Source organism: Dasypus novemcinctus, chromosome 2 (assembly GCF_030445035.2).
Source record: "Dasypus novemcinctus isolate mDasNov1 chromosome 2, mDasNov1.1.hap2, whole genome shotgun sequence".
Lineage (NCBI taxonomy): Eukaryota > Metazoa > Chordata > Mammalia > Cingulata > Dasypodidae > Dasypus > Dasypus novemcinctus.
The window spans coordinates 97,817,610-97,830,539 of NC_080674.1; the positions used below are offsets into that span (position 1 = coordinate 97,817,610).

A 12,930-nucleotide genomic window follows, 5' to 3' on the forward strand; every position below is an offset into this window, starting at 1 on the left:
AATATTTCTCATCTAAAAACAGTACTCAAGAACACAATAGTAAACACAATATTCAAACCCTGAAAATAACAATGTGGAAAAATAAACTAAAACTAAATGTAGTTGAATGTATTTTAGTGTTAATTATGATAGAGATCAAATAAATGAACCCAGAAAGAGCATGAAACATGCATACAAAATTATCTGGAAGTTAGTATAGATAACTTTGTATTTCAAAAAATGTACTAAAATAATATTAATCAGTATATATTTTCAATCTGAAAATACACAAAGACAGAGAATATCTTTCCAAATCAGCAAATATTTACTTAATTCATATCATGCATCAGGTATCTGTAGGACAGTGTTGAAAAGCTTCAGGGCTTTTGGTTTTAATAAATGAAGAGCTACATAGCAAAAGCTTTCATAAAACTAGATAAGAACGTTAAACTAAGCCAAAAAGGAGACACTATAAGATAGTAAACTTCACGTAAAACACAAATATGGTTGATATTACATATTTAAGACTGTTTTTACAAAATATAAATACAAATACACTAGAGAGAAGGAAAAAGAATAGTTGCTATGTAAAGCAGGGGAATAAAAGAGATTGAAAAGTGATGAGTTTTGGTTATTTGTTTGTTGCTGATTATTATTATTGGAATAATGAAAGTGCTTTAAGAATGACTGAAGTGATAAATGAACAAATATGTGATTGCACCCAATACCACTGATTATACAATTTGGATGGTTTTATGCTTTATTAATATATATCAATAAAATTGATTTGTTAAGGGAAAAAAGTTTCTTTTTTTTTGTCAATTAGTATCATTGATACTAATATATTAGTATCATTCACCATTTATAAATAAAAGTAACCTATTACAAAAGTTTTCTAAGTAGGTTATAATAAAAAGATAAAATGAGAATCAGCATATAATATTTATATAAATAAAACTGATAAGAATACCAAGGTTGTCGTGTAAGGCAAATCCTAAGTAAAATAAAAAGTAAAGTTCTGCTTCATTCCCACTTTTCTGTGCCTCTCAGTTTTGTTACACTCTTCTTCAGGTGCTATATGTTCTACCCTCATAAATCTGGAACGTTCTCCAAATTCTAAAAGTAAAATTCTCCTTTTGTACAAATGTTGATCTTTCACAATTTTTAAACAGGGAAGATCTAATGAATAGCTTAAAAGGCTATTTTCTCGAGGCGGAGTAAGGGTAGGGAAACCTGAATCAATTTATAATTTTAGTCTCAGCATATAGAGGAAATATGACATGGTTCGCTACAAAGGGAATTTTGGGCTTCAGTTTCCCATAACAGGTAAGTGAATCAGCCAAACCAACCTGAGTGTAGACTATAACTAAGAAAGGTAAGATGTCCATTCTCTCTATTCCTCTTTATTTCCACATGCTGGAGTTTATTTTCCTTTCTCCATGGCTTCCTGGTAACAATTTCTTTTAAAGACCCAACCTTACCTCAGCTGCCCTAAAGAAAAGGGATTTTTTCCCTCCCCTTCAAGTGCTCTTCCTTTCAGATGCACTTAGGAGTACAGAGAGCCCAGCTCTGGGCCCCACAAGGAGGACCAGATGGAAAGCAAAGCACCTTTGCTGACGATCAGAGCCACTCTTTCCCACGGGGTCCCAGGCTTTGCCACACCTTATAAACTGTCACTGAGCAACCTCACCAAGTAATTCACAGGAAGGTGCTAGTGATTAAGAACCAGCTGAATGTGTTACTGTCTCAAAAGCAAGGCAGTAATATATTTTAGAAGAGATAACAACAAATCAAAGGAGATGGGACATTGTAATTGAGTTTCAAATACCTAAGCAAGTCAAGTTTTTAGACCAAGAAGACATTCCAGCACCCCTCAAATCACATCGCTTCATAACAATTATTTCATCTATCATTAAGGAAAGCTGGCCTTGCTAACAATATGGAATATTTCGCACTATCCAATATTACTTCTTATATGTAATAATATCTACCAATGCACATAACAAGGTCCCTCATACCTAGTGGATGCCAAGAAATAGTTTTAAAGAGGACTTAGTATGGGTTGGAAGAAATCCAAAAAGAATCAATACAAACTAGAAAGAATGATGATCCAGGAAAAGTTACTAGCTTTCTACTGCTCAGTATCTACTATTTGCCAGATGTAACATTATATTTTTAATTAAGATAATACATAATATGCTATGTAAAGAAATCACAAAAGAAAAGTGGCTTTAAAGAGAAGTAAAATTGTTTTAATTATAAAACTAGAATCAGCACCTGGCACATGATGGTTTTTGGTAAATATGTGTTCAATGCCTTTACCAGTTTCTCAAGAGTCTGAACTAGTTCGCACACAATTAGGCTAAAGTCAATACCACTTTCCCTTCAGGAGGCTTGGCCTCTCTCATCGAGCATTCGGATTTCAGGGATGTTCACATTCAACACAATCTGGCCACTTAGGTTTTCCTGCAGTGCCACAAATACCTCCAGTTCTCCAACACAGGGGGATATACTCTTTAAGCAAAAGCAAGGCAGAATATTAATGTAAACATAATAATGGTATAAACTAGATTCAGTTTACAAATGCTGAGAGGCACAATAAAATTCTAAAAGTCATCCATATTGACAGATAATTACAAAGCCATTTTCAGATTTATTTCAATTTTAAATATCATTTCTCTGTACATAAATTCTCAGATTACAGTGACTTTTTGCCCACAAAGGAAGTGCTTGATATATTAGCAATATTCCTTTACTCTTAATCCTTTTGACCACTCCTTACCTAATGAACCCCTTGAATATGACTTCTGTCCCTTTAAATTCCAGAGTCTTCTAACTATAGATTGAAAAAAAATCTTAGTACCCAGAAAAGCCAGGCATTTTACAGATGAGGATGGTAAGGACTTGTCTAGGGTTACACTGAGGCAGAATATAAGAACAGAAGGTAAATATACTGACTTTTAAGTGGGAGCTATTTCTCACACACCTACCTTCTCTCTCTGAGTCCAGTGGTTCTTAGTCATTACCTGCTGCTGAAGATTAACATTTGTCAGAAGACAATTTCCTTATATCAGTACTTCATTGACTCAAATGTTTGCAGAGCAAAACAAGTCCGAAGTAATTTTGCATAAATTCCCATTTCCTCTTAGAATGGATATGCAAAAAAAAGAGTAGGTAGATTTGCTGGATTCAAAGCATCACCAAATCGCCCAATAGAACTGTTCATAGACTATGTCTGTAAAAAATTAATATGTGGTATACTCCTGAATGTTTATTACCATCGTATACTAGTTCTTTCTCCATCAAGAAATTCTTACAATATACCTAGCTGGTAGACATGAAAGATTTTCCCCAAAACAATACAGCTTTGTAAAACAAATTACATCTTGACTTTTCACAGCCACTTCTTTGATCTGGGGTAATCAGCTTTGTGCAGAAAAAGTTTGCTCTAACAAAATTTGTGCGGCTCACGTCATAACACAGATCCTCTAAATCTAGCAAACCTACCTGCTGTTTTGTTGTGTGTCTTCTTCTGGAAAGCAACTGCCCAGCAATCCTTGCATCTATATGGGGCCATAAAACTTGTTCTCACCAGTGGAATGTAAGCACAAGTGATAAGTGTCACTCACTAGTCAAGGTGGAAGAGAAGGGGATTTGTCTTTTCCATCCTGTATCTTTTCTCCCTCTGCCTGAACACAGAGAACTCCAAGACCCCTAGTGAAAAGTGGAAGGAACCCAGAAAAGCCCAGAGACACCCACATTTGGAAGTCTGTAGAAATAAATTTCTATTGTGTTAATTCTCTGAAATTTTAAAGTTGTTATAGCAGTTAGCAAAACTCTTATTAACACAAAAACTTGCAAGCTATATCCATCATCAGAGTATTTTGGGCATCCAGATAGTAGTAGCTTCCAATAAATGTGGCACAGAATATGTCAATTTAATTATTAAATTTTTCCTCTGTCGATCTTGCTGCTAAGCTTACAGACATTTGCTAGGCTAAACTAAGTTCAGTCAAAATTCTGAAGTTCTTATGGTCAAGATGAGCACTTAAAAGGACTTTTTAGTACACCAATATGGTAGATGATAAGACATATTGCCACAGTACCTAACTTCAGATTTCTACTGTGAATTATGTCATTATCCTTGGAATCTTTATTATAAGATCTCACCAAACAATCTTCTTTCTCTCAGAGTAGGCTCCAGATAAGAGGGCTTTTAATTTTTAAAGGGATGATGCTAATTGAAGGAGTCTGTTGGAGACACTTTATAAAATCTGCAGTAAACAAGGTCCTAAAACATGTACAGATTTCCAAGGTTCTAACTGAAATTAAATTTGTACCTCCTTTGTAATTAAAAAAAATACACGAAGTATAAATCTCCTTTGGTCAATACATTTTTGTTCAAAAGAGGGGTTAAATTCTAATGGAAATGTTTATAGTCCATTTTGCATCTGTTTTTATAGTAACTAGCAATGATGCTGCCTTCTCAAAAGAGAATAAGTAAAGAATAGATGCACTAATTGTTGATTCAGAACTAAATTAAATCATTCCATTCAGGTATATTCCATTCAGCAGTATGCTAAAGAACAAAATCTGGAGATGAATAGGAAGTATAGAGTCCTACAAAGTTTTCATCACAGCCTGTGATAGATGGGATAACCAAGTATGATATCCTCAAACTTCATACCAAGCCAAAAGTCTATTTCTAGCTTAGCCCATGGATAATTCAGCTGTCACTCATGCCGTTCACACTCTCAAATCCTTAAACAATTTCACTCATATTAACTTTGTGCTATATTCATCAAATGGCAAAGTGAGATTACACAGAAAGAGTTCTGGTATAGTCAAAAGTTTCCACATAAAACCATTCATACAAAAAATATACCATTACTATCTTGAAAAAGGGCCAATTTCAACTGTGTACATTATACTGAAACATGAAAAGTCACTGAAGTAAGCTTTTTCCAATAATTTGCGATTAGTTTCCAGGTTACAAAGATAAATCCTATACAATGGGTTGGCTCAGTAACAGGAATTGATTGTCTTCCACCTCAGAGGCAAAAGGCTCACTTCTTCACAGGGTCAGTAGCATTCGCTGGCCAGCAATTCCAGAGCTCCTTGGCTTTCCTGGCACTAGATAACGTCTTCTCCTTTCTCCCCCAGGTTCTGTTGACTTCTGGCCTTTTGTTCATCTCCATGGCCTTCTCCCTTTAATGACCTCTAGTAATAGGATTAAGACCCATCCAGATTCTGTTGGCAACACCTTAACTGAAAATTACATCTTCAAAATGACGTATTTACAATGGGTTCCATCCACAGAAATGGGATTAAGAACATGCTTTTTTTGTTCCTGGGGTACCTAATTCAATCTACCACAAACTTAGACCAAATAACTAATGATTTTCCTCTATTAAATTTTTTCTGATTAAAAAAATTGTAGTAATATATTTACAGGACATATTTCTCATTCTAACCACTTTCAAATACATAATTTAGTGGTAATAATCATTCACAATGTTGTACTACTGTTACCACCACCCATTATCAAAACGTTTTTATCATCCCAAACAGAAACTCTATCAAGTAAGTAATATTTCCCATGTCTCTCTCTCCTCAGTGCTCTAATCTCACTTCCGTGTCTATACATGTGTTTATTCTAGGTATTTCATGGAATTGAAATCACTTGTGCTTTTGTGTCTGGCTTATTTCATTCAACATGATGCCTTCAAGGTCATCATGTGACCTAGGATGTTGTTGCATGTATCAGAACTTCTTTCCTCTTTATAGCTGAGTAATGTTCCATTGGATATACATACTGCATAGTAATAACCGTCCTAGTGGCTTTGAGGTGGTATCTCATTGTGGCTTTGATTTGCATCTCCCTAATGACTAATGATGTTGAGCATCCTTTCATGTGCTTATTGGTTATTTGTATATCTTCTCTGGAGAATCTAGTATTAAATTTTAATCAGTTTTGTTGGAATACTTTCTTCATGAAGTCTTCTTTATTTTCTTTATTTTCCTGTGATGGATGTAACATATCTCTCTTTATATATACAACTTTAACAGCACTGATTACTCTCTAGTTTGCTTTTCTAGCTATTTATACACTGCTTAACTGTACTAATAGGTCCAAGCCCTGAAAAAAATCCACATCTAATTTATTTTAGTTGCTCCTCCACTGCATTTCCTAACATAGTGCCACACATGTAGAAGGAACACAGCACAGCTTTTAAAATAAGCTTACAGACAGGGAACTGTACAGAACATATGTCCAGGGTGCATGGTAATGTATGGATATACTCATAGTGGCAACAATTAAAAACCACAGTAGGGGGGGTACTGGGTTCCTGGCCAGTGGTGCTCTGTCGTGGTCCCTAGGGGAGCAGCGACAGTCTCCCAGATACAGTGGCGGGGACTGGGAGGGAGTGAGGGTTCAACAGTGAGCCCCTGATGCTAATGACTATGCTTGTGAGCTGATAAACCTAAAATAAGAACAAGGCCTAGAGCAACATTGTGCCTGGGAATTCCCTCCTGTCAGCCTTCATGTTACTCAAATGTGGCCAGTCTCGAAGCCAAACTCAGCATGTAAATGCAATGCCTTCCCCCCAGCGTGGGACATGACACCCGGGGATGAGCCTCCCTGGCAACGAGGGACCACTATCAACTACCAACTGATGATGCAACTGGAAAAGGACCTTATACGGAAGGTTCAATGCGGATCAGCAGAATATCCATGTCTACATAAAATAACATGACTTTAAAATGCTGTTTGACCTAAAGTAAGGGGGAAATGGAAAGGAGAAATGAGTTTATATGGCTACGAGTTTCTAAAAAAGAGTCTGGAGGCTGGCAGAAGGATTGCCCTCATGCACAACTGAGCAGAGTCAGAGAGACAGATAAAGCAGATACAACCCCCAGATATTGGTTCCTGTGAGGGCTAAAGAGACCCATGGGAGTTATGGTCATGGCCGATGGGGTTAACTACCAGGGCAGATGGCCCCTCTTTGGAAATGGTGTTTATGTGTGATGAATCTGGACTCAGATGGGATCTCCCTTCATAAGACTTTCATGCTAATGTGCTGGAGGTGCAGTTAATGTTGGGGTTTAAGATATATTTAGGGGATTTGAATCTCTGGACTGACAATGTGATAGCCAGGTCCTGAGCCTCAACAGACTCCAGCACCTACAATCTGATCTATTGGACTTACCACACTCAGCTAAGATGGAGTTGAAGAAGGACAACCACCACACCATGGAGCCTAGAGTGATTACAACTGAAAATGGGAGGATTGCATCCAGCATCCATGTGGAATCTGAGCCTCCTCTTGACATAGAGGTGCAATGGACACAACCAATCCAATGTCCACATAGAAGAGGTGAGACTGGATTGGGAAAAGTGGACATGGTGGACGATGGGTATGGGGAAAGGCAGGAAGAGATGAGAGGTGGAGGCATCTTTGGGACATGGAGCTGCCCTGGATGGTGCTTCAGAGGTAATCACCGGACATTGTAAATCCTCACAGGGCCCACTGGATGGAATGGAGGAGAGTATGGGCCATGATGTGGACCACTGACTATGAGGTGCAGAGGTACCCAAAGATGTACTTACCAAATCCAATGGATGTGTCATGATGATGGGAACGAGTGTTGTTGGGGGGGGGGGAGAGGGGGGGTGGGGGGGGGGCTGAATGGGACCTCACATATATATTTTTAATGTAATATTATTACAAAGTCAATAAAAAAATAAAATAAAAAAAATAAAAGTAATGCTTCAGCATAAAAAAATAAAATAAAATAAAATAAAATAAGCTTACACATTTTATAACATTATCCACAGAACTCAAGTCTGTGTTTTATGGGGAAAAGTTTGTGTTCAATTTGTCAAATAAACTATCTATTGCTATATCTTGTAACATACTATAGCCACAGTGTACTGGAAGAACTGCTAGACATTTTTCCAGTAAGTAAACTCTGCTCCAAGAAAGGGCAGAGGACACCATTCAAGTTAATGTTAGTGGAACTGTACCTGGAATAAATACCTAAGCACTAGCAGTTTTCAAAATTTAGATATTAATCATCACATTACACATTGTGCTTAAACTTTTTGACAGTTCATTTATTCCAGGTAGTGACATTTTAAGATCAAGATTTTGTTTTTGCAAAATGCTAGTTGTATCCATAACACTGCAGCCTAAAATGTCAAAACAAGATATGATTGTAAATAAACTTTAAAATGTTTTCAATATTTTATTTGGAGGTCTAAGTAGAGGTCTAACAATTCCTACCCCCCCATTTACCCAGGACAGTTTCAATTTATCCTTTGTTTCAAAATATCATATTTCATCTATTCTAAGACACACCATTAATTTATGTTATTAAGAAACAAAAAAACATTGCCAATTAAGTGTAAAATGTCAACATTTACAAGAAACATTAACTTTTTCAATGGTAAAAGATGAACTTTTTAAAAAAGCTCATCTTGGAATCACTGAAATGTGATATTTAGTGGAGAACATGTAAGATACGATAAGTATATTATGAAAACATAACAGAGGAAGAATGAAAAGAAATGGTTATTAGAGTTGAACATTTTATGTTCACTTATTGTCACTAATACTAATTACTTACATAGTTTTTAAAGTATATTCAGACTTTAATGATTTTCATCAACTATATTAATGTAACCTTAATGATCAAAAGAGTACAGCATTGTGTATATCTAGAAGCTCTTAACCCTGCTTCCCTCCAGAGAGGGAACTACATGGTGAAGGGCAGTATGAGTAAGAATTTTCAACGTGTCATTTAGCATCTTTTGAACTGACTGTCACATGCATGTATGAAAATTTAAAAATAAAAAATTAAAGTAGCTTCTCTTCTTTAATAAACTGGAGAACAGAATATAGTATCTAAAGAGTTCAATTTTTCTAATCTACTAGTTTAGGAAAACAACAACTATAAACATGGTTTATGAGCTTAGACTCATCGCAGGCATCACCCTAAGTAGAGATGTAATTGAGGTTCCATAATACGCACTTCAGAAGAGAAAATGCCTTTCCGTTAAGAGATGACCTACGTCCTGAGGTTTGCAAGAAAAACACCTCTTTGCATGTGAAATGTTTGCCATCCCCTTTCACTGAAGATGTCACTGGGTGTCTTCAGAGAAGTAGAATTTACTATTCAGAATAAGATCAAACTTTTGGTATCCAAAAAAGCATTTGGATTGGAATAAGATTCAATCATTTTGAATAAAACCATGTAACAACATGGAAAGTTTTCTTGTTGTTGAAGGACACTCTTAGATGCCTCAGTCACAAAAGAGAAGAGATTTTAAAAGGTAATAAATAAAAATTTAAGAGTGATAGCTTGTTTGTGAACCCTACTTGGGGCCTCAGAGATGCCACAAAGGCTCTGGATGACTAGGACCTTTTTCTGTCTAGTTGTTACCATCTGTGGTAAAGTTTAGGATCCGCAATAAATGAAGGCTTAACATGAGCTGTAAATTTTTGGTTTTCACCAAACCTTCTCTAACTGCTTCAGAAAAGTTTAATTCGAACCGTAGGTGGGTGTGGTGGATAAAGATGAGTGAACTGACAGATTTGTGTGGGAAAGCTCATACTATCTGTCAGATTGTCTTTATAAAATGGGAAAAGACACTTTATAAAACAAGAAAATCTTCTTCAAATGTATGGATTACACAAAGGACTAAAAATAATGCTTTAAAATGTTCCTATCACAATGCCCTCCCAGCATTTTGCTATGATGCTGTGGCCTAGTACATGTTTCCATTGCATCTGTGGCATGTAGCTGGCTGGAAGACATACAAACAAAATTTCGCTCTATTATGAGTCATGCACACTACCTTCCTTGCCAGAATGCTCCCATACGTTTTCAGGACATGTCCAAAAATTGACTGTGGGAATCTAAAATCACACTCAGAAGAGAATCCAGTTCAATTTTCACTGACTGTAGCTATATACTTGACTTGGCCTTTCTGTCAATAAAATACAATACTATAGATTTTAATCCAGATTCCACTTTTTCTAGGATGAACAAAATAATTAGGAACAAGTATAGTACCTGGTAAAGGAGTAGGTAATTGATTATGGGGAAAAATGCAACATAGAAAAATGACCATTAAACCACTTAATGGGAGAAGCCCTAGATGAGCGTTTCTCAGAGATGTGGTCCATGGATTTCAGAACCTTTCCTGGGGGTCCAGGGAGCCCAGCCTATTTCCATAACAATACAAAAGTATTATTTCCCTTTTCACTGTATTGGCATTTACACTGGTGGTACAAAAGCAATGGTGTGTAAGGCTGCTGGCACTTTAGCACAATCAAGAAAATGATAGCAGTACTAGTCACTGCCATATTGCTCACTGCCACACACTTATGTGTGTATGTGTGTGGATGGGTGAAGTTAGCTTAAATAAGAATATCCTGGATAAAACAGTGAAAGTGTTGACCCTTGAGTATACATATTTTTTTAATATTGTGTGACAAGATGAGAAGTACCTATAATCTAAGAACAATTATGCCTAGGAAAAACACTTGTGTGATTGAGTAGCAAGCTGAACTAAGATTTCTTTTTTCAAGAAGTGCCATGTTTACTTGAAATAATGACTGACACACAAACTATGGGTAGTCAGACCTAAGTGTTTGGTATACATTTTCTTGAAAATTAGCTAAGGCTGTCACTTCAAGGAAAACAACTCATAGTACCTGTTGCCAGTGATAAAATTTGAGCTTTCCCCAACAATATCTGTCTTCGTTTGCTAGAGCTGCTATGACAAATACCACACAATGTGTATGCTTAAACAAGTGTTCATTTGCTCACAGTTTTAGAGCCTGCAGGTTCACAATCAAGGTGTTGGCAAGGCCTTGCTTTCTCCCTGAAATCTGTAGTGTTCTGGTGCGGACTTGCTCTACTCCTGTGGTTCCTTGGTTTGTATTTCTGCCTCCAGTCACACGGTGATCTCTCAATTCTTGTGTCTACTCTTTGGGCTTCCATTGACTTCTGGCTCCTCTCTATAAGGCCCCCAGTAATATGGATTAAGGCCCAACCTGATTCAGGTGAGTCACATCTAAAGAGGATCTTAGAAGATCCCATTCACATATGAGTTCACACCCACAGGAACATGGCCTAAGATTAAGAAATGTCTTTGTTGAGGTGTATGATTCAATCTACCACAATATTAAAATTCTAAAAATGTATACATCACCATGAGCTTGATGACTATCCAATTCTTAATAATTTTTCTGATAAAACTGATTTTTTAATACTGCATAAAAAAATGTGTCAACATTTGGAGGATTTACATAACTTGGAACACCAATATTTTTCAAATGACCAATGCATGATGTTACAAAATTGTGCATGTATAAAATAAAGATCTATTCAAAGTGCCAAAAAGAACAATAGATTTTAGTTGAGCAGAATACAAAAAGTATATTAGTATGATTTCAAATTCTATAATGCAGCTAACTTCCAAGAAATCTTGACTTGTCAAGTTCTGGTATAGTACCTAAGAAGAATATTCACAATTTTTTCAAAAGCCATTAAAATACTCTTCTCTTTTACAACTATATAAAGTCTTATTTTCTTCATTTCCTTCATCCAAAACACACAGCAACAGATTAAATGCAATTTTAGATATACCAAAACAACTGTTTTCTAGTAAGCCAAAAAATAAAGAGATTTGCAAAAAATATAAATCAATGTCACTCTTCTTACTAAATTTTATTTGGAAAATATAGCTACTTTTCATAAAAATATATTATTGATATTAACATGAAATGGGTTCATTTATTGTTATTTTGATGAGTTAATAGATAAATATTTTTTAAAAATTTCTCATTGGAATTTCTAAAGGAATAAATATTGGTAGACATAAACCACATAAACAAATCTCTTTTGGGTTAATAAAAAATTTTAAGAATGCAAAGGAATCCCAAGACCAAATGTATGAGAATCTGCCCTGATTAAACACCCAGAGAGTAGAAATTTATACTCAGAAAGAATAACCAATTTTCCCAACACCAATCAGCTAAATTGGGAATATTTATTAGTCAACAGTCAATCAACAAATGTTTTAGTGCTTATTATGTAGGATAGAATGTTGAATAAGGTTGAATAAGAATGTTGAATAAGATTTTACCCTCAAGTACCTTACATATTAGTATACGGGGGGAGCCAAAAAAGGAGAAAACAAACATGTAAACCAAAAAATAATATAATCTAAAACTACATTTTATTATAATATATATAAACTAGTTCTTCAAAGAATATAAATTGGGTCTGTATGATAAAGAATATAAATTAGAGCTGTACTGGGGAAATAGAGGCAGGGTTCTTTAATTAGAGGGGTGATAAGGCCCCTCTGATATTTTAAGTTGAGAGCTTGTCATTAGGAAGAGAAAGCAATGAAGTACCAGAGGGAAGAGCTCTCCTAGCATAAGAAAAATCAAGTGCAAGATTCTGAGATGGAAACAAGCTTGGCATCCCAGGGACATGTGGAAGGTTTAAACATGGTGAATGAAATAGGTAGCTAAAGGGAAAAGTAGGCAGGATCCAGATGATGCAGGACCTTTTATGCCAAGGAAAGGAGTTCATATTTTACTTTAGTTTCAATGAAAAGTCATTGATGAGTTCTTAGTCAGGGTGGCAGTGGGAAGAAGAGGGAATTATTAAAACTGAGGAAGATAATTCTGGCCACTGTTTGTCAATGGACAGTAGAAGGGAAGGATTGGAGCAAGTGGCTGCTGTTGTAGGAAAAAAGCCATGGCACTTGGAAAAGGGTTGTAACACTAGAGATGGTGAGAAATGCTTAGAATCAGGGGACAATTTAGGGCTACAGCAGACAGGAATAAATGATAGATTATAAGAGAAAGAGAGGGTTGATTCTAATTTTATATTGTCTGAGCAGTTGGTTTGATGGTGGTGCCATTA

The 12,930-nt window shown here is 35.9% G+C and overlaps 1 protein-coding gene across 11 annotated transcripts in view; it reads right to left on the reverse strand.

Moving 5' to 3' along the window:
• Positions 1–12,930, reverse strand: part of MCTP1 (multiple C2 and transmembrane domain containing 1) — a 568,532-nt gene that overhangs the window by 394,152 nt on the left and 161,450 nt on the right. The window lies entirely within an intron of this gene.